This window comes from Montipora capricornis, chromosome 9, assembly GCF_036669925.1.
Source record: "Montipora capricornis isolate CH-2021 chromosome 9, ASM3666992v2, whole genome shotgun sequence".
Lineage (NCBI taxonomy): Eukaryota > Metazoa > Cnidaria > Anthozoa > Scleractinia > Acroporidae > Montipora > Montipora capricornis.
The window spans coordinates 37,156,809-37,173,411 of record NC_090891.1 but is presented as its reverse complement, the minus strand read 5'-3'; the positions used below and the strand labels follow the sequence as shown (position 1 = coordinate 37,173,411).

Sequence of the window (16,603 nt, the reverse complement as noted above, 5' to 3'; positions counted from 1 at the left end):
TGCAAGCACTCGATGTAGCTCACATTATTTCAACGTGGCACACGTAAAATCATTCGACTTGACACCAATTTTTCTTCCGACACGCAATGAAGGTATAACGTATATTCTTAAGAGCCGAAGCCTTGACGCCAAGGTCTGTTTGTAAACACAACATGGTTTCCAGCACTACTCATCTCAGCGTTGTGGCTGGAAGATACTGATTACATCACGATTTCAGTTGATAATATATATGGAATCGCTATGTATTATGGGATACTATTCTACTGACCAATTTTTTTTTTCGTAATCTAATTAACATCTGCTCAATTGGAGACTGGTGAAAAAGAGGTAATGAGGGTCGACATCTGGAATTCGCATCATTCTTTCAGAAATGTTTTATTTCAAAACCATCTGAACGCGCTTTTAGTTTTAAATAACAATTTTTTTCCTCTCCAGTCTCAAATAAAACACACGATAACACATTGATGAGAGAGTCTTATTTCGTGATGAAACACAAAGGTCGTAGCGATGCCATCAAAACTACATCTTGAAAAATAGCCTTTCGGCGAATATGGCTCCCTGTGGTATTCCTCTTTCCAATCCCGCCTGAAATTAAAATCAACAGGTATTGGATTTCTGAGCATTTTGTTCTGCTTATTTTGGCGTGTAATTTATCTGCATGTCCCATTGCCTGAAACTGTATTGGTATCTTTGTCTCTGCAAGAAATTCATTGTGGTTCTTTTGTCGCGTCTGTTTCTCTTAGTACGCCAGTTCCCGGAGTCAGGGATCGATTGGCGGTTTGCTTTGTTGATGACGCTAAGTTTAATTTAGTGGCCCTTCATGATCGTGGAGTCAATTTTGTTGATTTTAGCTAAAATTCTCTCGTTGATTTGTTTATCAAGTTCTAGAACACGTCTGTTGAAATCCGGTGCTGTCGAGGTTTTTATGTCAACTTCTTCAAAAGCGTTGTCCGTGAGGAAATCATGAATTGAATCGGGAGCGACATTTGAAAAGATTTAAGACCCAGCGAATTCAGAGGTAAGTGTTACCCCGCGTTGTTACTAAGGCCACCCCAATCTTTGAATTATCGGGAGGTTGATAGTTGCTTCACGCGCCGCCTAATTTTGATGTCGTTTCCGAAAGTCCCTCACATTCCAAAGAAATAATTTCAAAATGGCAAAGGTCGTTTCGAGCGTGCCTGGACCGATACCTGCAGCATTTTCGCGTTGTCTAACAACTACCTCAGTAAAAACACCATCATGATGGTGTTTGCTTAAGTGGTCATTATTTCCTTCGGAGCTGTTGAAATCAATTGCAGTTTCTTTAATTTGCTTTTTCTTGTGAGTATCCGTGCCCCGTAGCAATAAAAAGACTAACTGACGAGCCGTATTTCCTTTTATTATGGAAGCCGGGAAATGACATGTATGTATCATTCGAAGTTTTTTTACGAACACATTCAATTCGTAGCGATTAAACTTCGAGGGATTTTCACTTCCATAGCGTGACATTAATTCCTTTTTCCCAAATTTCCTGCTCTCTCAGCTCTTTGGTTTTGACTTCTTAGTTTTGCTGTTATGTAGAGCGAATGTTCGACGTCAAACATGGTAAAGTAGTTTGAGATCATTGTGTTCTCTTTGTCTGAAAATGAGTAACTTTTAAATAAATTTGTATGTTTCATTAAACAAATAAGATGCAACATGACACAGTTAAACAAATATCCTGGGTGCAAGCTAAGAGGAATTTAACAAAGCAGTGTACGCGATTCAAAGTAGACTTGCCACAAGTCGACCTTATGAGAATCCCAGAAGAAAATGTTTTGGCGGGCCGATGCGTGATTTTTCGGACGCGAAGCGGATGAGCCAGCGACGAAGTCGCGAGAGCTTTTCGTCCTGTGCGCCATGCATCTACAGGTCTCTACATGAGACAAATGACTTTTCGAAAGTCTAGATTCAAAGCCAACCGGGATTGAAATTATTCTGCCCTGGAACCGTTTGCCTCGAATCGCGTAGCGCCGTGTTTTCTGGCCTTGAAAAAAAAAAGCCCTCTTGCATCCAGGGTATTGAAAGCGTGCAACTGATATGGAGCACGTGAGATGACTTGTGTCATGTTAAAAACGTGATAACTTTTTCATTGTTTCATGTAGGCTATTGTTTTCTTCTCTTTACAGTTGTAGCTCCCTCACCTTATTTTACGTTATTCGTGTCATAGCAAACCGGCCAAGTCAAATTTATTTTTAGTTGCAAGTTTGGAAAAATTGCTCTCCCATTGAGTGGACTCAGTGCAAGTGTGTGTGCGAGGAAGGGGAAAAGTTCCTTCAATTCCTGTAGCGGCACGGCACAACCCCGACAGGTAATCTCCAATATCGATATCGCTTAAGTGACGTCCTTTCCCATCCAAGTCTTGTCAGTGACAGACTTCATCAACACTTTTGATCGCGATAGGTTCTTAGTGCGAAGGTTATGGGTGATCTCTGATCTTAGGCGATCTTTTACGGTGATAAGTTAAGGTAAGAATAATATTTAGTCGTAGGTTTGGACAGTGGCCGGAATAAGATCAATAGTAAGATAGAAAGGCGGGGATATCGATATTTTGTCCTCCCTGTAGGAAAAGTCGATCACTTCATAGCAAACCTCTTTTCGCCGGACATGTTTTCCTCCTCGTAAGTTCTTAGAGTGACGGTTTTTGGTAATCTTAATTAAAAAGTCATTCATTATTTTCATGGCGGCAAGCGCGAAAATCATAATCTTCTTATAAAGATGTCAACTCGGTTTTTGATATGAAAAACATCTTATGCACATGCAATGTGCGTGTTTCTAAAATGAAGCTTTCGTATGCGGTTGAATATAAAACACCATTTGCCTGCAAGCTCCACATTCTGAGTTAGAGAAAGTTGCATGTTGCATACTGACTCAGACTATAGCAAACAAGTACCAGGCAATTTCAGGGATTTAAACACAGACGAGACATGGTGGCCAAGATAATGTTTACGAGAGCTGGATGCATTAGTTTGCTCTCGGCCCAGCCCGGGTAACCTCTCGTGTGAACTTCACCTCACGTGTTGCGAAAGCAAATTAACACCTATGAACTGATGCCCTGCATCCTGAGGCTGCAGCCCTTTGTATGGATCCAATGAAAAATATTTGTCTTTGAGTCTGACCTGAGTCAAATTAAGGGTTACACTCCTGTAAGGTGGTGCTCATCCATCAATTCGTTCAAGTTCCAAAGAATAGGAGTTACAGAGCATCGAATAAGAGACCAGAAATCTTTTTCTGTGCCACAATATCTTGATGAGAACAAATCAAATCTACTGAGCCCTTTGTTTTGTTTGGATGGCACAAAGTAAAGTCGAGAATGTTAATCCGTTTAATTCAAACCCACTGGTGCGGACGTGTCAGTATTCGGTACTTGTTACACCTTGTTACCGAGGATATAGGACGCGGCGTTGGGTGTTATTCCTTTATAATTTATAACCCTTTTTCGCATCCTAAGCTACTGCGGTTTCATTCCTTTCTGAGTTTTTCCTTCTAAAAACTGTTTTCCAAAGGGAGTATAGTTGTTTTAATGATAAAGTTGTCCTTTATGGCGGAGACACCACAATGTAGTGAAGTTCTATCCTCCACGATAAATCTCACCCAAGCAATGACTCAAGATCCGAGTAGGTCAAACTCTTAGCTAATTCGGTACTTCACATGTCGCAAGATTTGACAAGTCTTCCTTTGTAGCTGGGATCTAAATTGAGTAACGGACGCAAATAAAACCAATTCTACAGAAATGTAGCTATTGAGAGCGGACAGCCTTAACTGAACATGTTTTCAGCTACCGTCCACCGTTTCCGTACTCAGAAGCAAAACGCTCTCGTTTTGACTTGTTTCCGCGCTTTCTACCAGTGGAGGTGATTAGCAACACCTGCATGTGGCTGTAACCAGTTTTCTACTTGACGGGATTAAGGTGCCTTTTTCCCTTTTTTCGACCGTAAAGTTAATACCTAATTCCTGTTTTAAGATCATTAGTTTGCCGTTATTAATACTCGGAAGGTTCGCTCGAATGTTTTCATGTCACTATCCATGGTATCGTTCAAACTTAAAAGCATTACACCGTCTGTGAGCTTTAATATTACCAAAAGAAATGTCGAAAATTCTGAATAATTAGATAAACAGTGCTGGTGTAGTACAAACAGCATGATGCGAAAAAATATTTCTCCACTTCACTTATGATACAGGTAAATCTCTGAAATTTGGTCCAATTTAATTAAGTGCCAGCCGAGGATATTCCCACTCCGTTAGTCTCTAATGACAGAATTTGAAATTTTATCTGAGACAACTGTTAACATCCGCGCCTGAAATACTGATTTTGCTGCTGTGAAACTCGGCTGAGGTCGCCTTTATTTAAATGACGATGATGCAAGACCAAACTTCAAGTGCTCCGTTTTAGTAAGTGTCTCTCCGTTTGGAGAGTAATCAGAATAAAGCATGAGTAACTATCGTATGACTTAAGGAGAGCGATCACCTAGCATGTTAAAAAGCGCACTATAAATGAATAAATTATTATTATTATTATTATTATTATTATTATTATTATTATTATTACAACCTTGTAAGGTATTCGTTTCATTTTATTTTAATTACTTGAGGAAACAAATTAGCTTTAACAAGACTAACGCGGGACAATCATCTTGCAATGGATATAGCATAAATTTAATGCATTAGGGAAGGTTTGACTCGAGGGAAATGCCCCATGGAAATTTGGGATTTGTTGGCATTTTCAACCTGTCCTGAAACGAGTTGGATAAAGATGGCTTGGGGCGTGGTTTTCAGACAGCCTGTTTAAATTGTTCGTCTATGCTATTGGGTAAGATTGTATTTAGACTGTGCTCGATTTCCACAAGAAAGAGCACATATTTACTAAATGAGAACAAAAATAATAGCAATAATAGTGTGATATAAAAGGAGAAAATATTTGTGGTCAATTATGACGGCGGTCGGCGGGGCGAAGCCGAGAATTTGTAAATCTAAAACAGCTCTCCTGCGACTTACGGCCGCGGCAACTAAATTATGAAAAAAAGATGGGACTTTGATCGATATACTGGCCGTGGTTAATTAAAACATTGAATCTCAATTATAGAGCAAGGGAGACATTTGAAGTGTTTTGCAATTTACAAGGTTATAAATGTGAACTTCTAGCTGTCACCCTCTTGAACTATTAATGGCATGTTTCAGAACCTTTATTTACCGAATACTGAGTGGAGAGGTTTTATTAGTGGTTTTCCACCGATCTCTAGAGACACAGATAACAGTCCTGCAATGTACGAACAAAAGGAGCTAACCGATGAGGGATTCTTTGTTTTCGTACACCAAAATGGCGACGATGACGTAATGTGAAAACCTGACCTATTCGATGGCAGTCGGCATCCTTTCGATACCGAGGAGGGTATTATCAGGATCATCTAATATCGCACCACGGCTGGCCATTTTGAAATAAAGTGGTTGAGAACAGATTCGTCTACGATCGCTACGGCAACACTATTACTGAAGCATTTAAGAGTGCTGCACGTGCGACAAGCACTTTATTCCATTCAACATGAAGTGATGCCAAATCTAAAGGTTTTTAAGACAACGTGAGCAAGCTGCAACGATTGTTCTGCCTCTGTCTTTGTTTGAAGACCGTTGGAACCAATCCGTGATTTAATACTTATATATCTCCTACATTGTACAACATGTGATGGAAATACTGTTGAAAGGAACGTGGAATACTTTCGATAGTGCAAAGTTTTTTTTGAAGAGACGTTTTGGTCGAGGTTGTTAAGGAGGCTCAAACCAGTTTGATACAACACTGGGCCGCGTAACGGCAGTTTGGACGTAATTGGTCGCCATAGCAACAGGAAAGCCCACTACGTTTCTATAGTACTATAGTATAGACTTTAAACGCTTACATATAAAAACAAACACATATTTTGTTGAAAAGTGATCAGCAGGTTGAGATGACACTCGCCAAGGTAAAAAAAAAACACTGTGAGGCGGATTCAGTCACCTTTAATTTTCTAGTTGTGAGGGTAGCTCTGAATCCACCCCAGGAAATTTTTTGCAGAGTTTGAACTTGACCTGGTTATCGCTTTCTGGGGAAAAAGGCCAAGAATATTATGTCTGTTTTTCAGCAAGATATAAGGCCTAGTTTTCATAGGTCTGGAAAATCCCAGACGATCGGGGATTTCACAGTTTCCCGACCGTGCCAGATTTTGCCGACTAATGAAAACCATAAATCGTAGACATCCCCGATAATCTGCGATGGTCGGGGACGAATCGGGAAAATAGGAAGCGTTTCTATTTTCCCGACGTGTCGCAGACTTTTGCGATCGTCGGCGATCATTCCCGACGTATGAAAACTCAAATTTGTACTGTCGGAGACGTCGGCGATGGTTTTAGCTCGTTAAGCCTAGTTTTCATATGTCAGGAAAATCCCAGACCATCGCCGGGGATTTCGCAGTTTCCCGACCGTACCAGATTTTGTCGACATATCGGAAAATCGCCAGATGCTTGTCCTAGATTCTCCCGATAGTGACTTTGGCGGAAAACGAAAGGTGCGCCGAAAATTGAAACTTGCAATTTAGAGGATTGGTAACGAGCTAAAAACCATCGCTGACGTCCCTGAAAGTACAAATTTGAGTTTTCATATGTCGGGAATGATCGCCGACGAACGCAAAAATCTGGGACACGTCGGGAAAACAGAAACGCTTTCTATCTTCCCGATTCGTCCCCGACCATCCCAGATTATCGGGGATGTCTACGATTTATGGTTTTCATTAGTCGGCAAAATCTGGGATGGTCGGGAAACTGCGAAATCCCCGATCGTCTGGGATTTTCCCGACATATGAAAACTAGGCTTTAGCAATCCTGTAAATTGCAAGTTTCAAGGTTTGGCGAGCTGTTGGTTTGGCGTACTTTCCATTTATCTGGGCAAGAGAAAATGAGGGGACAGAGAGGGAGGCTCAAGGCGTTGGCCGGGATATGTTATGTCCACAAAAGTTATTTTTAGATGAGCGGAAGTCTTTGTTCTAGCGGAAGTCTGTCTTCTGAGACGTCCGCATGCAGTCTTGCCTCGCTCTCAGGTTGTTAGTGAAAAGATTAAAGAGAAAATGATGGCGCACGTGGAAGGCTGATGAATATATATTTTCTTTCAAACATCGGACCGAGGTTGGCCTGCATGCGGACGTCTCGGAAGACTTCCGCTCGTCTAAAAATAACTTTCGTGGACATGACATATCCCAAACCTCCTTCTCTGTCCCCTCATTTTCTCTTGATCTGGGACAACTGTCTGGCGATTTTTAGACATGTCGGCAAAATCTGGGATGGTCGGGAAACTGCGAAATCCCCGATCGTCTGGGATTTTCCCGTCATATGAAAACTAGGCTTGTTGCTATGGTAACCTATACATCACATTATTAACGCCTTTTGTTTTAAACTTTACTCTGTTGTTGCAAATGGTACCATAACATAGCTGTTTGAAGATATGGTGGGAGTCAATCCTTCTAAATCTGTAGCACGGGTTCCTTGGAATTGGTTTGACCCTAGGGGAGGGGACAATGATTATGATAACTATTGACGCAAACTAGAGGAAATATTTCACGAATTAGAGCACCCTAAACGAATAATTACACTTATGACCTGGCGATCTCTATTGCTAAATAGTCGTGAATGATTTGTTTTAGCGGTCAGTAAATGCAATGAAAGGTCCCGAGTGGTTTTCGATTTATCAGCTAAGGCAAGCCAATCTTTCGTCCGAACCCTATGTCCGACAACGAACAGTTTTGATATGAAACACAAGATCGCCCTTTTGCACGAGACAGTAGACGTGCAACAAACTCTAGTGCGTTTATTTTCCAAGCAGTAGACGGTACGAGTTCGCGAACTAGAGACTTCGCATCTTCTCTCTCATGCTTCACAATGGGGAAGTAATTTAATAATGGAGGTTGAATCTTAAGGTTAATCAAGCTTTGCCGTTGCAGCGTCAATTCCCAACTTCGTAATGACACGGATTATATTGCGAGTGACAATTCTCTCAGACATAAAGCTTGCCGGAGGCTCGACTGATAGACTTCTTTGGGGCGAGCTGAACACCTCAGAGCGATTTGAAATTCCGTTACTAAGAATTGTCTCTCTGTCTACTCTTCTTTGCGGAAGATAGAGCCGGAATTTGTCTTGACATAGACAAACTTCATTACATGAAAACTGAAACCATAAGACACTTAGTCACTTTTTGAACTATGAGCAAGAGTGAGGGTGTCAACGAGATTAGCCAAAGTGATCCATGTGATCTTGTTAAGCAACTGATTTGCGACAGCATTCGTGTTTCTTGCTCTCGCTTAACGAGCGCCTAAATTTGATCTTAAATTCATATTTAGGCACAAAACTTCTTGTTCATAAGTTTGCTTTAAAGGTTCATGTTTGCGACTGCGCATTGCGTTCATGTAGCAAGGGACACCAACACGGTGGTTTAAGTTCTCTCACGTGATGGTCGACTGCATGGGCTGGAGCTGATCTCGTGATCTGCGCATGCCTTTTTTCGTCGAGCGTCCGTTAAAGCCTGGCTTTCAGCTAATCCTGGCGACTTTCGAAAACTGAGTTGAGCTAAGCTTAAGGTATATCCGAACTGGAGCCAAATACAGGGTGGTTTTTGCCGAGGTCTGAAAAGGAAATACCTCGAGGGAAAATCCACGGAGAGGAGTCGAGACCAGCATCACTAGTATTTGAACCCGGAACTTGTTTTTGTGGAAAGCGACTGAAATAACGCGCCAACACGCCAGCCCTGTTTCGTGTTAGTCATGTTCTTGCGCAAGAGCACAAAAAAAAAAAACCCACAATAGACCTCTTTCATAATGGCGGCCAAATAAAATATTCTTTTGTAATAAGCCTTTCTTGCCTCGCTACGACGAGCAAATTTCAAAAGAATACTTGTTTCAAAATGAGGGCAGTAGGTCTAATTAGTATAAATACACAATAATGTAAAGAAGTGGTCGATGCGAATTACGTTTAGCACGCTTTCTTGAGGGGTGAATGTTAATAGAATTTGTGATCTGGTATTGAGAAATCAACATGTGGCATAACATTATGCGATTTTGATCGAGCTCCCCTGGTCATTGTATTGACAGATTCAACCAAATGTAGCAGTCCTCTAAAATTGCAAACAAAAAAAAAACAAAAAAATTGCTTGAAACGCTACCGAAGAACTAAGTCAACAATTTTTGCATGAGGGTTTCCTAAGTTTTGCTCGACCTCTTGGCTGAGGCCTATCAAAACACACTTGCGAAATCTGTCAAATAAGTGACACGTCTGCCTGTTTCAAGCCATCGGTCAAGGAAATGTATTTCGGAGTTGCTAAGCATTGTAAGGAATCTGCCGACTAAAGAGCACCGCATTAAAAACTATCTTTCTAAAATTTTGCAATCTTTAAGTCAACATTAAAATTTGGTCTTTGAAATCGTTTAAAATTGAATGCATGCTACAAAAGAAATGCTCATTTTAAGAAATAGCCCGTGGGCCCATAGTTTACTGTAGATGGTTATAATTTGAGAAATCATACATATTTTAGATTCTTGGCGATATTTTATTGTAGATACAAGAAAGAGTAGGTGATCAAGATTGTCAATACTTTAGGCGCTTGACTACTAATACTTTAGGTGTTTGACTACAATCCGTGGTAAAATATTTAAAATATCATGGAGACTTTCCAAGAAAGTTGTTTGTTTGTAAATCTCTTGTAAAAGCATTATATCTGACAGTACATCATGAGACAATTAGTGTGGGCGTTTTGCAGCCTTCTTGAGCAAATATTTTCTGTGAAAATGTACACACTAAAGCCAGAAAGTTCAGTTTATCAAGAAATAAAAGACTAGTTCAAGAATTTGTACATTAAAAAATCCAGCTTATATAATATTTTTCCAAAATTATCTTGCCTTTGAAAGAACTGTTCTTTCTCTTGCATCTTCATTGTTGGATTATTAACACACGCACTGACAAATATTAATACATGCAATATACTCTTCGAGAAAATTATTGATAGAGCTTCCTTAAGAGGAATATTTTGATGACATTTCGTCGATGTCCTTTCGCTGTTAGATAAGTTCGCCTCTCCACTCAGTCTACTCTTCAGCAGTGTCAATTTATTTTCGATCTCAAGGACAAGTGGCAGAGCAATGGTTATTTTCTTAACTTGATAAGACTACTGACAATTTTAAGTTTATCAAGGTTATTCTAGAATTACAGGAGATTAATACTTATCAATATTCTTTGGTAGAAAGGAAATCCAATTATCTCGAGCTGAATGCTGTACGCTGCAAGTCCGTTAAAGCACTTCGATGCCTCTTCAAGTACAAGGAAAGATAACTTCTTAAACACCAAATTCACAGGCAGGTAGTTAATCTATTAACTTTGTGTTTTATATGTCGATAAACCGAATGTCGTTTATTGGGGCGAGTACCTTCGATTTGGGTGTACCTAGGAGCTAGCTAATGGTGCTCTAAATTTCCAACTAAGTCTTTGTAGTTGACTTTTATATTTATCAATTGTTTTAGTTCTGGGTCGAAGAGCTTAGCTGAACTTTAGCGAATTACAGCACTGGTGTATATTGTATGCAACAAAAGAAGTCCACTCCGGCACTCCGGAAATCTTTCCCACTGAACAAACAAGTTTTGGTGTGTATGCGCCTAAAATTTCCGCATCAAGCATCAGGAACCAGCATTCCTTTTCAAACTAAATATAAGCAGCTTGCCAGTGCAGTGAATAGATTTAAGCACTTTATTCACTATTTCCCTTTGCTTGGGATCCGGTCAAGCTTTGAATATCTGTTTACGATAGGCAAACGGCACGAGAATTAAAAACTTCAAGGACTATCCCCGCTTGTTCGTAACCTCTAGATGACCCGGTTAGGGCGAAAAAACAAAGAAGAAGAGGTTATCTGAAAGGTATCCAGGAAACGTCTAGACATGACATGACATGACGATGGCGCAAAGCTGATAAATTGATGGAAACCTCTGTCGTACGGTAATGGACGACAGTTCACGTATCTACTCGCAGGGTACTTTGTTACAGCAATTGTTTTCTTCTCGAAATTCCTTCTCAGTTAGATATTTTACAAATGAACGTTTAAGTCCACTCAATTAAATCCAAATCGCTTGTGGTCAGGTGTCCTTGTTATGATTTTAGAGCAACCAATGTGCGTTCAGAAACCCCTTTGCTTTTACGGAAGTCTCCCGCAGATCAGTCAGCCGAGAGTTTCCAGACTGGTCATAAACCCCACATCCCTTTACTCCTGCCAATTACCATTTGCCAGCTAATCGCCGATAGTTGTGTATCATCCATTTGGTAAAATCGAAGCAAGTGGTTTGACCGATTACGTTTTGCAACCGGAAGTTTATAAAATGTTACGTTTTTTTTAAATGGAAATACATGGAATAGCTCAGTGGGAGTCGACATAGTTTTTATAACGAAAAACAAGTAGGATTGCCTCAAAGGTCAAACTCCCGTCTACGATAAGGGGAAGGAAACCTGCTTAATAAATAGCTCTTAGTTACTCCACTAAATTAATATATCAATAAAATACTGAAGAGGTACGCAGGCCAAAAATTTAGAAACATTAACGCTGTGACGTTTTCGGCTTTGGTCCACATCTCTGGTTGGTAGTAGCGAACAAAAATCCGGCTAATGGATTCGATACTGAAAAGACGAGGGAAAATAAGTAACGGCAGGTGAATTCGAAGGTCGATCTCTCATAGAAGTATTTTAGGTAGGTCTTGTACTTTTATCAAGATGAATACAAAACAGCTTTCAGCCTTGAACAAGAGGCCTGTTGTTCAAAAACTATTTTCGAGTATTTCACCGAGAATTCATGGTATTGCACTGGAATTTTATCTTGCACAATCCGAATATAAGTTCATCCAAATGTTTTCTTTAAGACATCTTGGACGCCATATTCATATAATTTGCACATCCTAATAGTTTGCTATTGAAAAAATAGCATTTTCAATGAGCTTTTGGAATGAGTCAGCACTGATACTGCCAGACAGGGTCACCTAATGAAATCGGAAATACAAAGTGAAGGAATCAAGTTCTGAAGTGGGTATTGCATGCCAAAGTTAATAAAACACTTTTCTCTGTCTTTTCAAAGATAAGAATTTTAATTACTGAGACGCGATTCACGCTACGTTTGGTTTCTTCGGCCTTCTCATAGTTGTGTTTAACCTTCAGAAACCTTTCCACAGACTTACAGCTAGAGATATCACAGTTGAACGTCAAGTTGTTGCCTGGATTGTTACTGGACTCCATTGCTGGGAAGAATCACAGCCGTTATCTGTTGGACGCAGCCTAGAGATAATCCAGTCAGGTAACCGAGATTGAGTCAACCTACATTGAAGTGCATGTATTTAGTAATAAAGCACACGTAGATCGGGTCAATATGCTGTATTTAGTAGCTTCATTAAACAAAAATGTAACTTGTCGATCAGATTGAGAAAAAGAGAGTTTTCAAGGTGAAACTCAGTGGAAAGTGGAAATGGTTTCCCCGGAGACAAGTCATGAATCAGATGAAATTCGAGACGAAATGTTACCACAATATCCTTGCACTGAACTGTTCATCAAAGTTTGATAGGAATTTAGGAAAGGAAAGGATCGGAAAGGAACTTTATTTACTAAGTGTCTAGTCGTTCTAGCGCTGGAGCTCTACTGAATTGGGGACATTGTAAGTGAAATTAACAAATAACGCATTTCAAGTCAAATGTTGGTTTTTGAGGAGAGGGGAAACCGGAGTACCCGGAGAAAAACCTCTCGGTGCAGAGTAGAAAACCAACAAACTCAACCCACATATGACGCTGACTCTGGGAATCAAACCCAGAATATAACGGAATACGTGGTAGAGTTTGACTCGAGGGTCGTATTCGTTAGAACCATGATCGATTCAACGTAGGGAAAATTAACTGGAAAATATTTTCTTTACTATATCAGGGTTTCGCTTAATCGAGGTTCTTTTCCATACATTTTACTGTAAATTGAGTCAAGAATTTCGTTTGTTATTTCAAGGAAAGTTTGCAGTTAAACCACACTTCCTCTGTAGTAGGCAGCACAATCTTTCATGTTTGGGACCAGCAGCTTGTTTTCTCCCTTCTTTTTTAAATCATAAACCGTCTTCTTCCTTCTTCGGAGAATAGATCGTTGGCCTGGACTGAGTGAATGTTCCTGTATTGCAAAGATTGATTTGCATAATTATCCACCAGCGCTTCTAGAAGGTTAACAAAACATAACCTTTTCAGTGTTCTTCATAATGTGTTTTATGTGTCAGCATGGGATGCACTTAAGCCAAAAGAAAACTTCCGCCTTTTCTTATCCTGTCATTTATTCACACATTGTTGCCTTATCACATCGATTGACGTTCACCTTACATGTACACCTATTCACATCTTAATTCGTCAAAGCCACAGTAAAAAATTAACCTTACGATTTGCTATCGATAATCATGTTTGAAAAGGACAGCTCTATTTAAATTAATTTAATTTCCAATTTCAAGTTTTCCAAGTACAATTAGCGACGTGTTATAATTTCAAGAGTGTTTTGTCTGTTTCGAGAGCTACTGATTTGTGACCCCCTTATCGATCCTAACGTGATGAGAGCGTGCTTATTTACTGACAAAGTTGCAAAAAGGAACAGAAGAAGTGGAAAGAGCGTCAAAACCTATAGCCCATGTGAATTCACCGAAAATTTTCAGTGGTCGAGTTGCAAGGCCATTTTCTTTAGGTGTATACTGATTGAAGCAGTGAAAACAGGTATTTTACTTTAGAAATTTAAATTTCTATGATGACATTTCACTTTTCTTTGGTTTCGGCCTTAAAATAGTCAACCGCTGTTTGTACATAACTCGCTCGTTGAACTTTTAATTAATTGGTCTCGATGTGTTAATTGTTTTGCCTTTCATCTGTAATGAATCTCGAAGCATTTCCTTGAATGCAAAGAATCTCCAAGGATATACCTGTAAAATATACTTCTTCAACCCAATCATGGCGTCCACATTAATTACTGAACTTTGAATATATGATTGACAATTTTCAAGTATTCATTTATTGTTGCATGAAGCAGAACAAGTCCGTTAGATTAGAGATTTGCCAATTTAAAACTTAGCATACACTGCTTTGAAAATGGCTTTTAAGGATATGCGTTTATCGATGATGTCTCGAGCTACATTTAAGTCAGTCCTGGTCAAACGTGACTGTATTTGATTATAAACATTTCTTAATCACTTTTTCTTGTTAAGATCAAGTTAACAAGAGTAATTTGAAATGCTCTTTATTGACTTTATTACCCTTTCACCTTGCATATAGCTATATGTTAACTGAAAATTTGATAATCCAAACGGCTGAGTCAATGAAGAACAGTGATCAACTCCATGCCAAAGACTATTTGATTTAATTTCTATACAGACCACGAGCATTAAGAAAGCAATTTAAAGTTATTTTGTCACTGCTAAAGCCCGCTAAAATTCGAGTATCATGTGTCTTCCTTGCACTGACTGATATTTAAATCGGTGCTGGATCTGTTTTATGACCTTTCAGCATCGATTCTTAAAGCCAGTTTACACGGTACGATTTGTCGACCAGTTTTGTCGGGCCGATAAATCGTACCGTGTCAATTGTGTAAAACGTGTCATTTTTCCTCAAAAGATCTTACCGTTGTCCTTCCAGTATATTTTCCATTTCCATTTTGAATGCTTTTAAGTATTTATGGGCATGGCCCTCACGCATGGGACACTGAAAAACGCAGACTGCAGACTGTGCAGACCGTCTGTAAAATGAAAATTCGGTTAGCCTGAATTAGGCCTAAATAACATTCAGGTTAGCCTGTTTACGGTTAGCTCTCAATAACAGTGAGGGTAACGCCATATTTTACCCCTGGGTCTGCACGGTCTGCAGTCTGCGTTTTGACGTGACCGCTCTCGCATACTCTTTGGTATTGACATGGCGGTTTCTCTCGGAGTGTCGACCCGACACCGGTTTTCATTTCCATGAATCGGACGCTTATCGGCAGTCAAAATACACGCACGATTTGCGTTCCGACGCCGTCGGACCGATAAATCGGGCCGACAAATCGTACCGTGTAATTAATTGCAGACAGGGGAGTAATCATTATAGGAGAGAACAACGTGGAACGACGGTGGTTGTTTCGTCTGTTTCGTTAGATCTGGTCGTGTCTTAGCTTCATGTTGTCCTTGTTTATCTTGTTTAATTTATGTCTATTTTACTTTATGAGTATGATAATTTATGATATGAGATAATTTGACAGACACGAGGAAGCGCGCACCACCTGGGACCACGGCAACGAAAACAAGAATATTTAACAATTATTCCATGAGCGCGGGTTGGATATGAGATGGTAAATAGCCAACGAGGCGCGTAGCGCCGAGTTGGCTAAAGCCAGTCTCATATTCAACAAACAAGCGCGAATGGAATAACTGTTTTGTTTTAAACTCCAAAAGTTTGGAAGTACGAAATACGACCGAAAAAAGCGAGAAAATCCGAGCGAAATCGAAAAAAACTTGATGAAGATGCGATGTTGTGTAATACCTTGGTGGTCAGACAGACGTAAGCTCATCACAAAAGCATTTCTTTACTTTTCGCGTACTTCTAAACGTCGGAATTGATCCAAATTTTCCACGAAAAAAGGTTTTTTTTTGGCTTTATTCAAAGATAACTTTAATTTGCTTTCCGGCGAAAAACATTTTAGTTTAGCAACGCTTAACGCAATCATTTACCATATAAGGTCAAACTAAGGGGTATATGAGCTGATAACCGAGATTGAGTGAACCAATCAGAGCACGCGAAATGCATTATCCGAGAATGAGAATTTAATATTTAATATTGGTTAAATGAGAGAATGAGGACAAATAATCGTGCTTCACGCGTGGCTCGCATCCTAGTGCATTTCTTTGCCGCACACAACGTTGAAAAGTAGCTTTTGACGACTATGTGAGCACACAACAATGAACCGTTGATTTCTACTTTCCATCCCGATAGTACGTCTGTAATGTACAACGTGCCAAGTTGTATTTTCAAGTGACGTTGTCGTTCTAGTTGCTAAAACTTTGTCTCTTGAGTATTGATTGGCCAACAGACACTATTCCGGAATACGGCCAATCGAACGCACCCTTGATATAGACGGTCTGAGATAGAAACGATGAATGTCAAAGCGAGAGATATAATAGTTGTGGAATCCATACGCGTTATAAGCTCCTGTTGCAGATTAAGTGGAGAAAAAAAAAGTAACGTGTGATTGCATCCACAAAAATTCAAAGATCACTCAGTGAAAGACAGGTCTACTGGATAGGTCCAGTTCGATTTTAAGTGCCTCCTTGACACTCTCAACCATGATTAATGAACATAATACTGTACTTCCTCCATTCTGGCAATTTGAATTAAATGTTTTATAGACTTAAATCCAGCTTTAAGTGTGTTATAAACATCGTTAATGCTCTGCTTGGCACGGTATGCGGGGGAACATTCACTTTAGCTTTTGAATTTCTTAAAGAGTTTCTCTTCACAGTTATCGGTTACGTTTCCGCCCAAATCTACGCAGCAGCGCTTATTTTTTTCAA

The 16,603-nt window shown here is 39.8% G+C and overlaps 1 protein-coding gene across 20 annotated transcripts in view; it reads left to right on the top strand.

Annotated features, from left to right (window-relative positions):
• The first annotated feature begins 642 nt into the window (after positions 1-642).
• Positions 643-16,603, top strand: part of LOC138015423 (protein inturned-like) — a 43,707-nt gene continuing 27,746 nt past the window's right edge. The window contains exons 1-5 of one of the 20 annotated variants that reach the window (XM_068862452.1): positions 643-777; positions 883-1,018; positions 2,148-2,329; positions 10,268-10,379; positions 12,217-12,352. The gene's annotated coding sequence lies outside the window, so the exon portion shown is untranslated. Of the gene's footprint in view, positions 1,019-2,147; positions 2,330-3,762; positions 3,929-10,057; positions 10,170-10,267; positions 10,384-11,554; positions 11,756-11,924; positions 12,085-12,216; positions 12,389-12,688; positions 12,707-13,623; positions 13,785-16,603 lie in introns of those variants that run through there. The other 19 variants (XM_068862467.1, XM_068862466.1, XM_068862471.1 and 16 more) reach the window with 19 other exon arrangements.